Source organism: Bos indicus, chromosome X (assembly GCF_029378745.1).
Source record: "Bos indicus isolate NIAB-ARS_2022 breed Sahiwal x Tharparkar chromosome X, NIAB-ARS_B.indTharparkar_mat_pri_1.0, whole genome shotgun sequence".
NCBI lineage: Eukaryota > Metazoa > Chordata > Mammalia > Artiodactyla > Bovidae > Bos > Bos indicus.
The window spans coordinates 137,031,081-137,048,788 of NC_091789.1; the positions used below are offsets into that span (position 1 = coordinate 137,031,081).

Here is a 17,708-nt window from a genome sequence, read left to right on the forward strand (position 1 = left end):
TTACTTCTAGAAGGTCTTATAGGTCTTCATAGAATTGTTCAACTTCAGCTTCTTCAGCATTACTGGTTGGGGCATAGACTTGGATTACTGTGATATTGAATGGCTTCCCTTGGAAACGAACAGAGGTCATTGTGTCGTTTTTGAGGTTGCACCCAAGTACTGCATTTTGGACTCTTTTGTTGACTATGAGGGCTACTCCATTTCGTCTAAGGGATTCTTGCCCACAGTAGTAGATATAATGGTATCTGAATTAAATTCACCCATTCCAATACATTTTAGTTCACTGATTCCTAAAATGTCAATGTTCAGTCTTGCCATTTCCTGTTTGACCACTTCCAATTTACCTTGATTCTGAGATACTGAGAACCCCATGAACAGTGTCTCCTGGAGTTTGCTCAAATTCATGTCCATTGAATCAGTGATACTATCTAACCAATTCATCCTCTGCCACCCCCTTCTCCTTTTGCCTTCAATCTTTTCCAGCATCAGTCTTTTCCAATGAGTCAATTGTTCACATCAATTGGCCAAAATATTAGAACAGTGTAAAGAATTTGCTTGCTAGTGCAGGAGATACAAGAGACACAAGTTCGATTTCTGGGTTGGGCAGATCCCTTGGAGTAGGATATGACAACCCACTCCAGTATTCTTGACTGGAAAATTCCATGGACAGAGGAGACTGGTGGGCTACAATTCATGGTTCACAGTCAGGCGTGACTGAGCAGTGCATGCATGCACGCATTTCCTTTTCTGGTTAATGCTAACAATTTATTAAGTTTTTCTTGTTCCTAAAGATGGAAGAACCTTGTCAAATTGGTACATTATTGATTTCCACTTTAACATTTTTTAAGTGGAATTGAATAACAAACCCAAAATAAGTTTAGGACAGGAAGTCTGGGTAATTTTTTGAAGTTATTGTTGGATATTAACCTTTTGGTGAATTTTTAATCAGTAATCAGAGAATTACTAAAACCCAAAAGAAAACTCATTACAAGTTGGCATAATTATGAGGGCAGAGTAAATGTTACACTTTTTGGTGAAGGATTTTTCAGAAATACTTCAAGATTAGACACTAGCCCTCCAGTTTTTCAGAATGAAGCCTCTTTTTCAAAGATTTTTTTTTTAAGCTGAGAAGCCTTAATGAGCAATCTGAAAATATTTGTTGGTAGAAAAAAAAAGATAAACTACAGTATGTTTATAAGTATGCATGCATATATTTAGTATAATTTCTCTTTCTTTCTGTTCCCTGGAGAATCACTGGGTGGAATTAATTTTAAGAGACCATTGGCCAGGCCCCTCAAAGGTTAAATTAAATTGAGGAATGCTACTGCAATTTGATTATGTTTTCATCTTTTCAAATCTGTCATCTAGTATAGATTTTAGTCCTATTTTCATACGTCTGTATAGGTCACCTAAAAGCCTTGTTCAAAATTGTATTTTTTTTCTCTCATGAGTAATTTCTCTCACTAGGTAACCTTTGTCTTCTATGGACATAATAGAGGTGTTTATTTAGAAATAGCAAAGGAGAATGGACTCTATTTTGTGACATATTGAGTCATAAGATAGAATTATGCTTGTGTACTCAGCAGCTGACCTTTTCTTTTTCCCAACTTAGAGGCTGAGAAGAGGGTTGACCTGCTGTTGTTGTTGTGTGGAGTGTAAAGAACCTGGGCTCCCAGACAGATAGAAGGAGAGGGTGACCACAGACAGGGTGAGATTTAAATCTAGTCAGTAAGCAAGAAAAATAAATTTCTATCACAGACTTGCCCCTAATGTCTCCCATTTCTGAGCACATTCCTTATGTTAAATTGCTCTTTACTGATTCTTCCAGAATTTTATTTCTTCCTCCTCCAACCCTCCAGCTTTGCATCAGACGTTACCACCTGCTACTCTGTTGTTGTGCTTGACCCCAGATGCATGCATGGTTCACTCTTTCTCAACAAAAATGTATCTTCAGGCTGCATGTCATTCTTCCCAGCTCTATTCCTGCATCATTTTGGTGATTTAAATACAGTTGATTCTCATTCTTTGTGGTTCCGTAAAGTCACCGTAAAGTGCTGCACTCAATATGCCAGCAAATTTGAAAAACTCAGTGGTGCTCACAGGACTGGAAAAGGTCAGTTTTCATTCCAATTCCAAAAAAGGCAATGCTAAAGAATATTCAAACTGCTGCACAATTGCACTCATCTCACATGCTAGCAAAGTAATGCTCAAAATTCTCCAAGCCAGGCTTCAACAATACGTGAGCTATGAACTTCCAGATGTTCAAGCTGGATTTAGAAAAGGCAGAGGAACCAGAGATCAAATTGCCAACATCCACTGGATCATTGAAAAAGCAAGAGAGTTCCAGAAAAACATCTGCTTTATTGACTACGTCAAAACCTTTGACTGTGTGGATCACAATAAGCTGTGGAAAACTCTGAAAGAGATGGGAATACCAGACCACCTGACTACCTCCTGAGAAATCTGTATGCAGGTCAAGAAGCAACAGTTAGAACTGGACATGGAACAACAGACTGTTTCCAAATCAGGAAAGGAGTATGTCAAGGTATATATTGTCACCCTGCTTATTTAACTTGTATGCAGAGTACATCATATGAAATCCCGGGCTGGATGAAGCACAAGCTGGAATCAGGATTGCTGGGAGAAATATCAATAACCTCAGATATACAGCAGAGAAGGCAATGGCACCCCACTCCAGTATTCTTGCCTGGAAAATCCCATGTACGGAGGAGCCTGGAAGGCTGAAGTCCATGAGGTTGCTGAGGGTTGGACACAACTGAGCGACTTCACTTTCACTTTTCACTTTCATGCATTGGAGAAGGAAATGGCAACCCATGCCAGTGTTCTTGCCTGGGGAATCCCGGGGACGGGGGAGCCTGGTGGGCTGCCATCTATGGGGCCTCACAGAGTCAGACACGACTGAAGTGACTTAGCAGCAGCAGCAGCAGATATACAGATGACACCACCCTTATGGCAGAAAGCGAAGAGGAACTAAAGAGCCTCTTGATGAAAGTGAAAGAGGACAGTGAAAAAGCTGGCTTAAAACTCAACATTCAGAAAACTAAGATCATGGCATCTGATCCCATCACTTCATGGCATATAGATGGGGAAACAATAGAAACAGTGACAGATTTTAATTTGGGGGGCTCCAAAATCACTGCAGATGGTGAGTGCAGCCGTGAAATTAAAAGACTTGCTCCTTGGAAGAAAAGTTATGACCAACCTGGACAGCATATTAAAAAGCAGAGACATTACTGCCAACAATTGTCTGTCTAATCAAAGCTATGGTTTTTCCAGGGGTCATGTATGGATGTGAGAGTTGGACTATAAAGAAAGCTGAGTGCTGAAGAATTGATGTTTTTGAATTGTGGTATTGGAGAAGACTCTTGAGAGTCCCTTGGACTGCAAGGAGATCCTACCAGTCCATTCTAAAGGAAATCAGTCCTGAATAGTCATTGGAAGAACTGAAGCTGAAGCTGAAGCTGAAACTCCAGTACTTTGGCCACCTGACGGGAAGAACTGACTCATTGGAAAAGACCCTGATGCTGGGAAAGATTGAAGGCAAGTGGAGAACGGGACAAGAGAGGATGAGATGGTTGGATGGCATCACTGACTCGATAGATATGAGTTTGAGCAAGCTCCGGGAGTTGGTGATAGACAGGGAAGCCTGGCGTGGTGCAGTCCATGGGGTTGCAGAGTCGAACATTACTGAGCGACTGAACTGAACACTGAATTAGTGAGCACTGAAACATTGATGTGTCCTTCTGCACTGTTTGGGTCAAGGGAAAGCAAGTCCCCTGTCTTTGATGTCTGTGGTAAGGGTACCCTATGTTCCAGATTCGAACAGTCTGAAATGTAGTAAATATCATGACATTGGGATCACAACTTTGAGGAAATGTTCATTTTAGCCCTGAGTTTATCCAGGTCTGCCTGTCAGAAGGACTTCAGAGTTCTGTGTCCCTACAGACTGCAGTGATCAATGAATGTGGGATGTTGTGTCTGTTTCGTTTGTCATGAGGCTTTGGTCTGGGGGAACTGCTCCTGACTGGGGCTACTGGGCACTGGCGTGCATGAGTGGGGCTTTTATCACAGGTACCATATGAAAGGTTGTTGGGAAGCTGTACGTGTGGTGTCTTTGTGTCCAGATGACCTATCCGCATCTTGGATGTTGTTCTGTGGCAGCTTTGCATTTCCTACATGGGTGTGGGGGCAATATAAATTGTGCAGCTGGGTACCTGATGAGTGTCATGTGAGTTTCCTATCACCGTGTACCAAATGACTACAAAGTTAGTACCTTAAAACAATGTAAATGTATTACTGTAAAGTTTTATAGGATATAGAAGTCTATCATGGATCTCATGGAGCTAGGATCAAGGTGTCAGCAGGTCTCTCTTCCTTTCTAGGCTTTAGGGGAGGATCCATTTCCTAGCCTCCTACATTCCTTGGCTTGTTGTCTCTCCATCTTTAAAGTCAACAACAGTAGATTGAGTCCATCTCACAGTGCATCACTCTAATCTCTTTTGCCTCCCTCTTCTACTTTTAAGGATTCCTGTGATTGCTTTAGGCGCATCTGGACAATCCAGAATAATCTCCGTATTTTAAGGCCAGCTGATTATCAACATTCATTCCATCTACAGTTTTAGTTCTCTTTCTCCATTTAACATAACATATTCATAGGTTCTGGGGATTAGGTCATGGACATATTTGGGGTGCCATGATACTGCTTACTGCAGGTACCAGATGGAATGAAGATGCTGTTTCCTGTCCTCTGACCTTCTATGGAGGGATGTGAATGGAGATGAAGCCTGCAGTGTGTCTTGAATCTGATTGCCAGTTTGAATCTGCAACCACTGCTGTCTCGTGCCTATTAGAACACAGTGTTGAGAGGCTGGATTTTTACTGGGAACATTACACATGTTCAAGCACAATTTATTAACTCTCTGCAGGGGTCTGCTATTCTGATAATTGACTAATTTCTTAATTGTGCAGCTCCCAAGATATCTTTCTTTTTCAAAACCTCTGAAAATAATTTTAAGATGCTGGATAATGGGGTTCCTGGGACTCTGATAGCTATTCAAATCTCCAAAGCTTTAGGACTTTTCTTGGCCATCAGAAAGAATTGAAAGCTACTGTTTCCTTTTAGAGGAAAAAAAATTTTTTTAACCTGTGTGATACAAATTTTAAATGAAGCCAATATGCTAAGCTGGGCTGCTGTAAAATGATTTTCATCATTGCATTCATTGTGTCAACCAGATCTTTGGCTCCAAATATGCTGGTCTTGTAAAAATCTTATTTCAGCTGTCAGGGTAATCAAAATGGTTTCAAAAGCTTTCCCTGAATACTGCATTGAAGTAAAATAATAAGATATGCTATCAAATGTCAGACTCTACAGAAGGAAAATACCAGATATGGGCAGCTTTTGCTTTTTTTTTTTTTAAAAAAGTCTATTTTATTAACTTCTTTATTTGAGTATAATTTTGAAGAGACTATTCCTGAAATATACAGTTTCCAAGTCAGTTAGGTGGCTTTCAATCCAAAATTAAATTTGGGATAACATAATTAAACACAGAATTATAGAACAATATTTTCTTTATTAAAGTTATCTTTTAATGCCGCAGTTTGTTTTGTGTGATGGGATTTTTATAATGTTGTATTGCATGTGCAGAGAAAAAAAATGATGGCTACAGGTTTTATCCTTTAAAATTTTGATACTACAGATTTGCATTTCTAAAACTCTGTGGCCTACAGATGTCTTTAATCTACATGATCTTATTCTTCTTTATAGCATACAAACGTTGTTGATGTTGTAAATGACATAGATGTGGAAATGAGGGTAAAATTTTGGAGAGAACTCACTGAGTAGTCAAAGGATTATGCAGAAAATTGCTCAAAAGAAACTTGTATTTTAAAATATTACCTAGCAAAGTCAAGTTTGAAAACTAAAACAACCCAAGATCATGAGACTAGATCTTTTTGGAGACATCCTGAGGATAAAAATACCACATTTGCTGTTGTGTGAGCTGGCTGCTCTAGAGCAGCTGGGGGAATGTTTTCATCCTCCCCATGTCTCTTCCTCAATGAAAGCCTCTCAACAACCTTCCTGTCTGTCCCAGGCTCCACCTCTGACCACTGCTGTATTCAAACCTCAGGATTTCTTCCCACTCTTGGCGTTGATTCTTGATCTCCATTCATCCATCTTTCTATCCAATAAGCTTTTGCTGAGCACCACTTTATAAGAAGTTAATTATAGAAGAGTCAATGAAGTTGGGAATGATACCGCTCTGCACTATCTCGTCACTCAGACCTAGGGAAAAGAGGAAATAGATCAACTCACTAATTTCAGGGGTCTGAGTCTTGCCATCTTCGTTCTTGCTGACTACCTTTGTGTGTCAAGCACTGGCAGGGTATTAAGATAAAGAAGACATCAATTAGCAAATTGCAAATGAGGACCAATTAATTGGGGTTGAGGATGGGGGATATGGGAAGAGAGAGGTTAGGCTAGAAAAAAAGGGACTAGACAAAGTTGTGAGGTGACTGGAATTTTCCATCACCATTTCATGTGCCTACTATCTGTTAGTAGCTGCCCTCTCAAATTTCTAGGACATTCTATCACTCTGTAACTAGTAAAGAGACCTTTCCTTCCCAACCTCATTCCCATTCTCCACTGGGGGACCATGACTATCTCTGTCTCCATTCTCTGGATTCAAACTTTTCCATTTGTCCCGTCTGTCTTCTGTCCCACTCTGCTATGGCAGAGTCCTCTTCTAAGGGCCATCTTGCCACTTGATTAACCAGTTAATGAAGATACATAAAAGGGAACATTCACCCTGCAGGCTGTACAGCACTGCTAGTGACTCTAATGGCATTTAGCAGATCCACAGGGCCTTTACTACCAAACATACACACCATGTGACTGGTTACCTTTTAGTAGTCTTGATAGGAACTTTTCCAAAATACTGCTCCCAATTCAGGAGCAGCCAGTAAATGGCTCTTGTGCAAATTCCTCTATAGTAAGTGGCAGGAAGATGGCATACAGCTTTAGCTACACTGTTTCTCTGCAGTAAGGGACAGTGAATTCAGAAATAGCAATAGTAGAACACATCGCAAAAAATGGCCTCAATACTTTTCAGCTTCTTTCAGCAAGAGATGGAGTCTATTTCCTGGTCCTTGAAACTGAGGCTGACTTGGGGACTTGCTGTGACCAGTGACATCAAGTAAGTCCCAAACTAAGGCATCAAGAGGCCGTTCGGCTTCTACTTTTTTTGTCCTGGGACCTTGTGATCCAGGCAGTCCTGCTGAGTGATGAAAAGCACATGGGCTGTCACTCCAGCCTGCCAACCACCAAACACATGAATGAGACCATGTTAGACCATCCAGTCATTAGCTGTCCACCAGCTGCCTCCGGAAGCACACACAAGTCCAGCAGGGATCTACTGAGCTAGCTCTGATCAGAATAACCAGCCAGCTCCCAGAATCATGAGCTAAATACACAGTAGTTGTTTTAATCCACTAGGAACTGCTATGAGCAGTCAAATGAAATGATTGTGATACTATTTTTCAACAGGAAAAATAGGATGGACTCAGCAGTAGAGTGGAGTGAAAACTATAAAATTTGACTTTGTGACCCAAAGAGGAGAATAAGTGAAGAAAACAGGATATGAATATGTATCTATCTAAAACTACCCAGAAAGCACAAATCTCTTGCCAGCATTTGCTATGAAAAATCCAGAGTATTTGAATGAGTCTGAATATCTTATTATTATTATTATTTAAGTTTATTTGGCTGTGCCAGGTCTTAGTTGTGACACTCAGGATCTACTAGTTGCTTCATGTGGGATCTAGTTCCCTGACCAAGGATCAAACCCAGGTTCCCTGCATTGGGAGCATGGAGTCTTAGCCACTGGACCACCAGGAAAGTCCTGGTCTGAGTATCTTAAACACACCTCCTAGTATGAAGGAAGATAGTCCCAGTTCTAGATGGTACTCAACATAAATGGCATATGTCCCAGTTCACATCAAACTGAGATTTAAAAGTTGTTGATCTTGGTTGATATCTGCTTATAGGTATGATATGCTTGAGGGCAATTTTTTTTTCCTGAAAAGAGAGGGGGTTCTTTGCTACTTTGTATGACCTGAGTGCAACTGGGAACACACATGGTTCAGTCTCTGAGCAATGTTGTCTTCAAAAGCAGTGTGTGGCAGAAAAACATAATTGACAGCAATTCATATCTGTACTCAGTCTCTTGGAGGAAAAGAAAAGCCAAAAGGGGGAGTACATGCTTAAAAGAGCATCTTCTTTCAGTTCAGTTCAGTCGCTCAGTCGTGTCCAACTCTTTGCGACCCCATGGACTGCAGCACACCAGGCCTCCCTGTTCGTCACCAACTCCAGGAGCTTGCTCAAACTCATGTCCATCAAGTCGGTGATGCCATTCAACCATCTCATCCTCTGTCGTCCCCTTCTCCTGCCTTCAATCTTTCCCAGCATCAGGGTCTTTTCCAATGAGTCAGTTCTTCGCATCAGGTGGCCAAAGTATTGGAGTTTCAGCTTCAGCCCTTCCAATGAATATTCAGGACTGATTTCCTTTAGAATGGACTGGTTGGATCTCCTTGCAGTCCAAGGGACTCTCAAGAGTCTTCTCCAACACCACAGTTCAAAAGCATCAATTCTTTTGTGCTCAGCTTTCTTTATAGTCCAACTCTCACATCCATGCATGACTACTGGAAAAACCATAGCTTTGACTGGACAGACTTTGTTGGCAAAGTAATGTCTCTGCTTTTTAATATGCTGTCTAGGTTGGTCGTAGCTTTTCTTCCAAGGAGCAAGCATCTTTTAATTTCATGGCTGCACTCACCATCTACAGTGATTTTGGACTCCCAAAAAACAGTCTCTCACTGTTTCCATTGTTTCCCCAACTATTTGCCATGAAGTGATGGGGACCAGATGCCATGATCTTAGTTTTCTGAGTACTGAGTTTTAAGCCAACTTTTTCACTCTTCTCTTTCACTTTCATCAAGAGGCTCTTTAGTTCTTCTTTGCTTTCTGCATAAGGGTGGTGTCATCTGCGTATCTGAGATTATTGGTATTTCTCCCTGCCATCTTGATTCCATGTTGTGCTTCATCCAGCCCAGCATTTCACATGATGTTCTCTGCATATAAGTTAAATAAGCAGGGTGACAATATACAGCTTTGACATACTCCTTTCCTGATTTTGAACCAGTCTGTTGTTCCATGTCTAGTTCTAACTGTTGCTTCTTGACCTGCATACAGATTTCTCAGGAGGCAGGTAAGGTGGTCTGATATTCCCATCTCTTTAAAAATTTTCCACAGTTTGTTGTGATCCACACAGTACTTGGTGCATCTTCTTTAGACATCTTTATTGTTCTCAGTCTTTCTGTAATGCCTTGTAGCAGCACTCCTAAGAACTCTCTGGTAGTGGCTCATGAAAATATAAAATGTTCTCTTCCCATTTTCGCTATAGTCTTTGAAAACTTCCATGAAACAAAAAGACATGGCTTTTTGGTCTCTTGACTACAAGTCTCCAGTCAAGTATAGAGCTAAAGGTCTCTTTCTTGTCCTGTCATCTAAACTTTCCCCTCATCACTGTGATATTCCCTCATTCACTTACTCCTCCTCATCCCTATGTTCATGCACAGTGATGTCTTCCTAAAACTAGTGCTCCCAGCATCTGACTCTCTGTGATACATTTGGGCTTCTGGGGTGGGTAATCTGTCTTTATTTCTCTAAAAATCATCTCATTTCCCGGATTTCACACTCAATAGGAGAAACTTGACACTTAACTCCCAAGTAAGATTCCTTCTTTAGAACTAGGGGGAAAGTGGAAAGGGCTGAAATATTCATGTATTAATATGTATATAGCCTTATGTGATTTTGGATTATGTAAATATGAAATAATGAGATTAAAAACATACTTAAAATATCTCATTTCTAGGACAAAATTTGAAATAATTTGGACCTCCCCAGATAAGAAAAAAAAAATAATCACACATGTTTAAAGCTGGTGAACTAATTGGAAACGATACTACTGCTGTGGTAGCTGATAAACAGAACTGCATGATGTTATTCTTTGTCAGTCCTACAGGACAGTTATTCTTGAATTATAGAAGTTTTAATTTATGAAAGATACTCTGGAAAATACCCTAGTATAAGCTGACTTCAATATTCTGTCCTCTTGTGGCTTGCTTTTGTGCCTGAGGTACAGCGGAGGGGACTGGGGAAAGCTAAAAGGAGGGTCAAATTTTGAATCTTGATGAGAAAGGGGAGAATTAGACACTGGATGAGCTGCTTCAAGGTCCATGTGACAATGGGCATCACTGTGAAAGGACAAGAGCCAGTGTTCCCATTTCTCTGTGGCATGCAGGACCACAGTGATATTTTCAAAACTGGCAACTCTGAGACCAGGAGGGGACGCAGGCAAGGATGTTCCAAGATGTCCATCAGCCATGTCAGCTTTGAGTCTCCCCCTAGTGGCTGCATTAGGAAAGACATCGATGCAAGGAATGTGTTAGTCGCTCAGTCGTCTCTTGAACTCTTTTCAACCCTACGGACTGAAGCCTGCCAGGTTCCTCTGACCATGGGATTCTCCAGGTGAGAATACTGGAGTGGGTAGCCATTCCCTTCTCCAGGCGAAAGGACTGTGAAAATGGTAGGTGCTGACAAACCAGTCCATGGGCACAGGAGAGGCATCTTTTGAAGGCTTTTATTGATACTTTGGGGTGGGAGGATGTTTTTGAGGGTCTGTGTGAGCAGGAAGAGTTCAATGCAAGAACTTTGAGATGCTGGTGATAATCACCCTGAATTTATGGACAGGCTACTTTGACCTTGGAATTCTTATGCTACCTGTCCACACTGGTATGGTAGCTTTGCTCCTTATTCTCTTGTTGGGCGTCAGCTATTTTACTGAACTCCTTCACCTTTGATTCCTTCCTTGTAGAATGGAGGCAAAGAATCACACTTAAAGAGATTTTTGTGAGAATTCAGCATTGCCATGGAGATGGAATGGGCAGAAGGAGTGGGCTGCGGTGTGGAGCAGACCCTACTTCTCGACTGACTGCTGCAGTCCCCGCATGATCGCAGGGCGGGTAACCGGATGAATTCAGGCCCAGCAGCTCCAGGACAGGGAGATGAGGCCAGCGTTTCTCCAGAGACCCAGCATGGCGCATTCCTCTCTGCGACAAGGGATCAGTGCTGCGGAAACTGGAGCTGCGGGCAGCGGGGATAGTGGCTTCCTGGTTGTGACGGGTCTTCTCTCACCCGGAGACCCAAAGTTGCTACCTAAGTGAACTTACCCTCCCGCTTACGTGAGAGTGTGTTCCATGGACACAGCCTAGCAGGAAGATGCAGCCTTTTATGTCTCACTGGCTGCTGACCCACCAGTCGGATGACAGCATCCCTGCGGGCTTTCCTGTTTCAGTTCCGGCAGCCCTTGTTCAGTGGCCTCTCACCGTCAGGAGCAGCCCGTACATCAGCAGCAGGGTGGCCGCCAGCAACAAGCTCGTGCTCTCCAGCAACCACATCAGCACAGTCATCAGCCTCTTGGGGGAGACGGTGAGCACCTAATCTGAGGACATCCACTACGTGCAGGAGCCTGTGGACGACACACCTACTTCGCAGCTCGACACCGCCCCCCCCACCCCGCCCCCAGCAGACCGCATCACAAGGTGGAGAGGAAGCAGGGCCGTACCCTGCCACAATGTGCTGTTGGCTGAGCCCCTCTGCCACCCTCTGTCTCGCCTATCTCCTGAAGTACCAGGCCATGTCCCTGCTGGACACGCACACATGGACCAAGTCCTGCCAGCTCATCCTCCAGCCCAAAAATGGCTTTTGGGAACAGCTCATCTACCATGAGTTCCAGCTGTTTGGCAAGAACACCATGACCATGGTCACTTCCCCCATGGACATGATCCCTGACGTCTAGGAGAAAGAGGTCTGTCTGATGATTCCACTGTGAGCCATTCTGCCAGCCCTGGGGTCAGAAGTAGGGATCTGCCACTGATCCTCCACCAAGATCTCTGCTTAAACATTTTTCTTTTGTTGATACAGAAAAACCAGATGATGCCTTTTGTAAGGGCACCGAAAAACGAAGAGTGCTGTAGCTCTTAATCTTATCGTTCATATTTTTAAAGATTCAGCTTACTAAATGTAAGATAGTGAAGATAAGTTTCCTACCCAGTGGGTGACAGATGCTGAACCATGTGGTGCCCAGGTCAAGGGGACCAGCGCCCACTGCATGTGGCAAACCTGGAATCCTGCAGTCCTCCCCACGGCCAACTAACCCAGGAGTGAGTCTGCCACAATCCTGTCTCATTCTTTTGAACCTGAAGCCAGCCTTAAGCATCACGGCGCCTCTCATGCTTCTCACAGTAAGTGCCAACCTCTTGGGTAAGTAGATTTCAAGCAGTGCTCCAGAAGCCCTGGGGGGCCCCAAGCCAACCCTGCGTCCACCTTCAGCCACCAGGGCCCAATTCTGGTTCTCTAGATTGTATGCATAAGATAGTTTTCAAAGGAAGCATTCACTTGTATAAAATTTTTTTAAAAATTTGTTTTTTTTGAGCACCGCTGTACATGGCAAGCTCTCCTCCAGCTTTTGACGAAAGATGGCATTGGTCTCTGTCTCAGGGCATGTGTGGAGAGAACGTCTGACGTTGGGCCTCAGAGGTTCCTTGCACAGGCCTCGGCCCAGAAGGCTGGAGCTGTGGACTGGCCTGGCTGGCCACGAGGGTCCACAGGGGCATGTGCCTGAGGGATGAATGAGTGGGCCCTATCAGTAGACACTGAAATCCAGAGCTGTTCCAGCCCCCCAGTTGTGCAAGGATCTGGGTCAAGGCCATCTATTCTAACCCATGGGTTTTCAAACAAAAGCACAACTGCCATGTATGGGTTCAGAACCCAGTGGAGGCCAAATTCCCCTTTTCTCCAAACCTACCCCTCTGCCACTTCCACGAAGTGACTGCCCAGGGGTGTCATTTTAGGATCAAGGGAGACTGATCTCACTTTCTCCATGAATAAACAGACCCACAGATGCCAGGGCGTGTGTGGGGAGGCCCCCACAAAGCAGAAGAAACCCAAGTGGAAAATTTCTTTGAAAGCATTTTTCTTAAAGAGAAGTTTATTTGGGTATATTTTGTTTCAGGTTCTAAAATGTTTAAGTTAACATACCATGAAATGAACTTTCTTCTACATAAAGTTCTGTGTGTTCTGACACATTTGTGTAACTGCCTTATAATCAGGAAGCAGAGAAATTATGTCGCCCCAAATATTCCCTTATGCCACCGCTTTGCCCCACCCCAACCTCTGGCAAACCACTGTCTGTTCTCCATCCCTATAGATTTGCCTTTCCCCCTTGTGGCTGTTTAGTTGCACAGTTGTGTCTGACTTCTTGTGACTTTGTGGACTGCAGCGTGCCAGGCTTCCCTGTCCTTCACCATCTCCTGGAGCTTGCTCAAATTCACGTCCATAGAGTCAGTGATGCCATCTACCCATCTCATCCTCTGTCGCCCCCTTCTCCTCCTGCCTTCAATCTTTCCCAGCATCAGGGTCTTTTCCAATGAGTCAGTTCTTCACATCAGGTGGCCAGAGTATTAGAACTTGAGCTTCAGCATCAGTCCTTTCAATGAATATTCAGGGTTGGTTTCCTTTAGGCTGGACTGGTTTGATCTCCTTGCTGTCCAAGGGACTTGCAGGAGTCTTCTCCAACACCACGCTTCCAAAGTATCAATTCTTCGGCTCTTAACCTTCTTTATGGTCCAACTTTCACATCCATACGTCACTACTGAAAACATCATAGCTTCGACTATATGGACCTTTGTTGGAAAAGTGATGTCTCTGCCTTTTTAATATGCTATCTAGATCTGTCATAGCTTTCCTTCCACGGAGCAAGGATCTATTAATTTCATGGCTGCAGTCACTATCTGCAGTGATTTTGGAGTCTAAGAAAATAAAGTCTATCACTGTTTGCATTTTCCCCCTATCTGTTTGCCATGAAGTTATGGGACTGGATGCCATGATCTTAGTTTTTTGAATGTTGAGTTTTATGCCAGACTTTTCACTCTCCTTTTTCACCCTCATCAAGAGGCAGTCTTGATTTCAATTTGTGCTTCATCCAGCCTGGCATTTCGCATGATGTACTCTGCATATTAGTTAAATAAGCAGGGTGACAACATACAACCTTGACATACTCCTTTCCCAATTTGGAACCAGTCTATTGTTCCATGTCTGGTTCTAACTGTTGCTTCTTGACCTGCATACAGGTTTCTCAGCAAGCAGATAAGGTGGTTTCTTTTAGACTTTACCACAGTTTGTTGTGATTCACACACTCAAAGCTTTCAGTGTAGTCAGTGAAGCAGAAGTAGATGTTTTTCTGGAATTCCCTTGCTTTTTTGATGATCCAGCTGCTGCTGCTGCTAAGTCACTTCAGTCGTGTCCGACTCTGTGCGCCCCATAAATGGCAGCCCACCAAGCTCCCCTGTCCCTGGGATTCTCCAGGCAAGAACACTGGAGTGGGTTGCCATTTCCTTCTCCAATGCATGAAAGTGAAAATTGAAAGTGAAGTCACTCAGTCGTGTCCGACTCTTCGCAACGCCATGGACTGCAGCCTACCAGGCTCCTCCGTCCGTGGGATTTCCCAGGCAAGAGTACTGGAGTAGGGTGCCATTGCCTTCTCCACGATGATCCAGCGGATGTTGGCAATTTGATCTCTGGTTCCTCTGCTTTTCCAGAAGGTCACATATATAAACCACCATAGAGGATGTAACCTCTGGAGACTGAGATTTACACATGTTGCTTTTTATGGACGTGTTGTATTCCATTGAATGGATCTGCTGCAGTTTGTTTTACATTCACCCATTGAAGGATATCTGGGTTGTTTCCAGTTTTTGGTGATTTTGAATAAAACTGACAGATTAAAAAAAGGGGGGTGTTTATGAGAATTCAGTAAGCTGATGCAGGGAGGGTTCCTCCTGGTGCCTAGCCTCCACTGTCAGTGCTCAATGAGCTCTCTGTGTGGTCATCACATGCACAGACTCTTTGTAAGAGTCTGAAACGTACTTTCAATTTTATAGAACCCTTGGTGTTGCTAACATAACTCGCTGACTGGACTACCTTGATATTATTGGTAATGACTGGGTCTCGGATCCCTTTTAATCTTTAGTGATTGATGTAGCAAGAGAACAGAGCTCATGATTTCTTCTTAATTTCAGGCCCTCTGTAAAGAGAACTTCCATCACAGTTGACATTTTCTAGTTTTCTGCCACATCTTCTGAGAAAACAGTAACTTCTTACTCAGGGGAGATGGTATTTTATCAGGCAAGTTCAAGCCATTCTGAGAGAGGAGAAAACACCTGTATGTTCTTGATCACTGACCTTTGGTGAAAATTACTGCTGTTTTCTTTTTTCTTTATTAAATGGCAGAAAAATTTTATAATAGCAATTAATGGAAATGCTTAATTCAAACTATATTAAAGCCTATTTTTTGTGTCTCTATTATGTCAGGATGGCAGGTCAAATGAATCTTTGAAAGTATAACTAGGGTATTTCCATGGAAACCAGGTAGGAATAAGGGAGGAAACTCAGCTCTGGGTCATTGGTACTTTTCTCCCACTCACTGGGGACCCTAGAGAATCTGTCTGTGGGTGGCGTCTTGCTGTGGCTCTCAGGGTACACAAGTCTCAAGCTCCAAATGCCTCTTGCTGCTCAAGGTGGTGCCAATGGAAGTTGGGGTGACTGCTTATAGCAAACTGATCCTAGTGAGTAATGATAAACTGGATTACATTTTTCAGTCCATGACATGTTTTCAGTTACATTATTTTATATAATCATGTTATTACTCAAGTTATCTCCATTCTAAAGGTGAGGAAGCAGGTTCTGAGACGTGAGGGCATTTGCTTGAGTCAAGAGGCACAGCCAGGGTTTGTACCATCCAACTCTAAGAATAGTGGCCATTTTTCTGGGCAACGGTAGGTGCCAGAACCTCCTTCCCGGATCCTCCCTATCCACTGTTGCAGGTTGGGTGGTTGGAGAGAGTAGGGCTTTACCTCTGTCCTCATCAGAGGCTGTGGTGGAGAGTGGGACACAGCTTTATGTATTTCCATGAAAGGCTCAGGGGCCAACATGGGAGACCAAAATACTTTGTGGGGAAAAATGCACATTGCCTTTCTTCCATGGCTCCTATTTTTTTGCCTGCTGGAGTGTGGGAAGTGTTAGTTTCTCAGTTGTGTCATACTCTTTGCAACTCCCAGGCTCCTCTGTCCATGGAATCCTCTTGGCAAGAATACTGGAGTGGATAGCCATTCCCTTCTCCAGGGGGTCCTCCCAACCTAGGGATTGAACCCAGGTCTCCTGCACTGCAGGCAGATTCTTTACCATCTGAGCCACCAGGAAACCCACTGGAGTGTGTGGGTCCTCATCAATTGCAATCATGAAAGACACTCTCTTATTGCATCTATTAACACATCCTTCCGGAGAAGGCAATGGCACCCCACTCCAGTACTCTTGCCTGGAAAATCCCATGGACGGAGGAGCCTGGTGGGCTGCAGTCCATGGGGTCGCTAAGAGTCAGACATGACTGAGCTACTTCATTTTCACTTTTCACTTTCATGCATTGGAGAAGGAAATGGCAACCCACTCCAGTATTCTTGCCTGGAGAATCCCAGGGACAAGGGAGCCTGGTGGGCTGCCATCTCTGGGGTCGCACAGAGTCGGACACGACTGAAGCGACTTAGCAGCAGCAGCAGCAGCAGCAACACATCTTTCTACAGTTTTCTTCAATTACACTAATTATTTCCTGTTATGAGTTTATTCTCTTCTGAGATTTTTCCTCAAGAAGCTTCTGCAATTTTGGTCTCAGTTATTATATTATTCTAAGAAATGGCCCTCCAGTGGCGCAGTAGAATGACTTGGGGTTGTATTATTTCGACCTCTCTCATGAAGCATCTTCTAATTTTTGTTGAGGATGAGAGAACTGGCTGCTGATTGGAACTGGATGGACTGCATGGGTATCCTGTGTCTTTAATTATGGTAAAATAACACTGCAATTATTTTCCAACTTTCACAGTATCTCCCTCCTCTCCTTTCTACTTCAAGCCTTCAGCTAAGCATTTTTTCTCTGGAGACTTTCCTGGCTCTTGTGCTTCCTTTTCATTCCCATCATAATCTCTAATATTCAATGACTACCTTAGATCCACAGTGCATCAGCTGCCTCCTTTCTGGCTTCTTAGTTTCTTGTCTTTATTCCCATGCATCCTACACATAGCAACATGAATACTTTTTTCAGCTTTTATTTGGATTAGGTCACTCCCATTCTAAGGAGCTCAGAATAACTCTCAATTACCTCTTGAATAAAATAAAACCTCCTAATTATATACGCTAAAGTCCTCAGCCTGTAAACTCCTCCACTTAATGGCCCCCTTGCCTGCCCTCCTCCACTTGGGCATCCTACTCCAGCTCCATAAGCCCATTGGCATCCTTAGGTGCATATTTATACCCATCTATTAACCCTTAAGCCTTTGCACATCCCACCTCTCCTGTTTACAGTGCCTCCCCTCTACATTCCTGGTAAAATGTTATAGTCATTTGACCAGGAATATAATTGGTTTAACTTTGTTTAACTCAGTGTTTCTCAAGTTGTTTTTTTTAACCATGTGACAGTTTTGCTTACAAGATGGTTGTTAAAACTGTGCTGGAGAGCTTCAGT

The 17,708-nt window shown here is 43.2% G+C and overlaps 1 pseudogene; it reads left to right on the forward strand.

Moving 5' to 3' along the window:
* The window catches only part of LOC109555043 (dual specificity protein phosphatase 18-like), a 226,765-nt pseudogene that overhangs the window by 136,191 nt on the left and 72,866 nt on the right, over positions 1–17,708 (forward strand).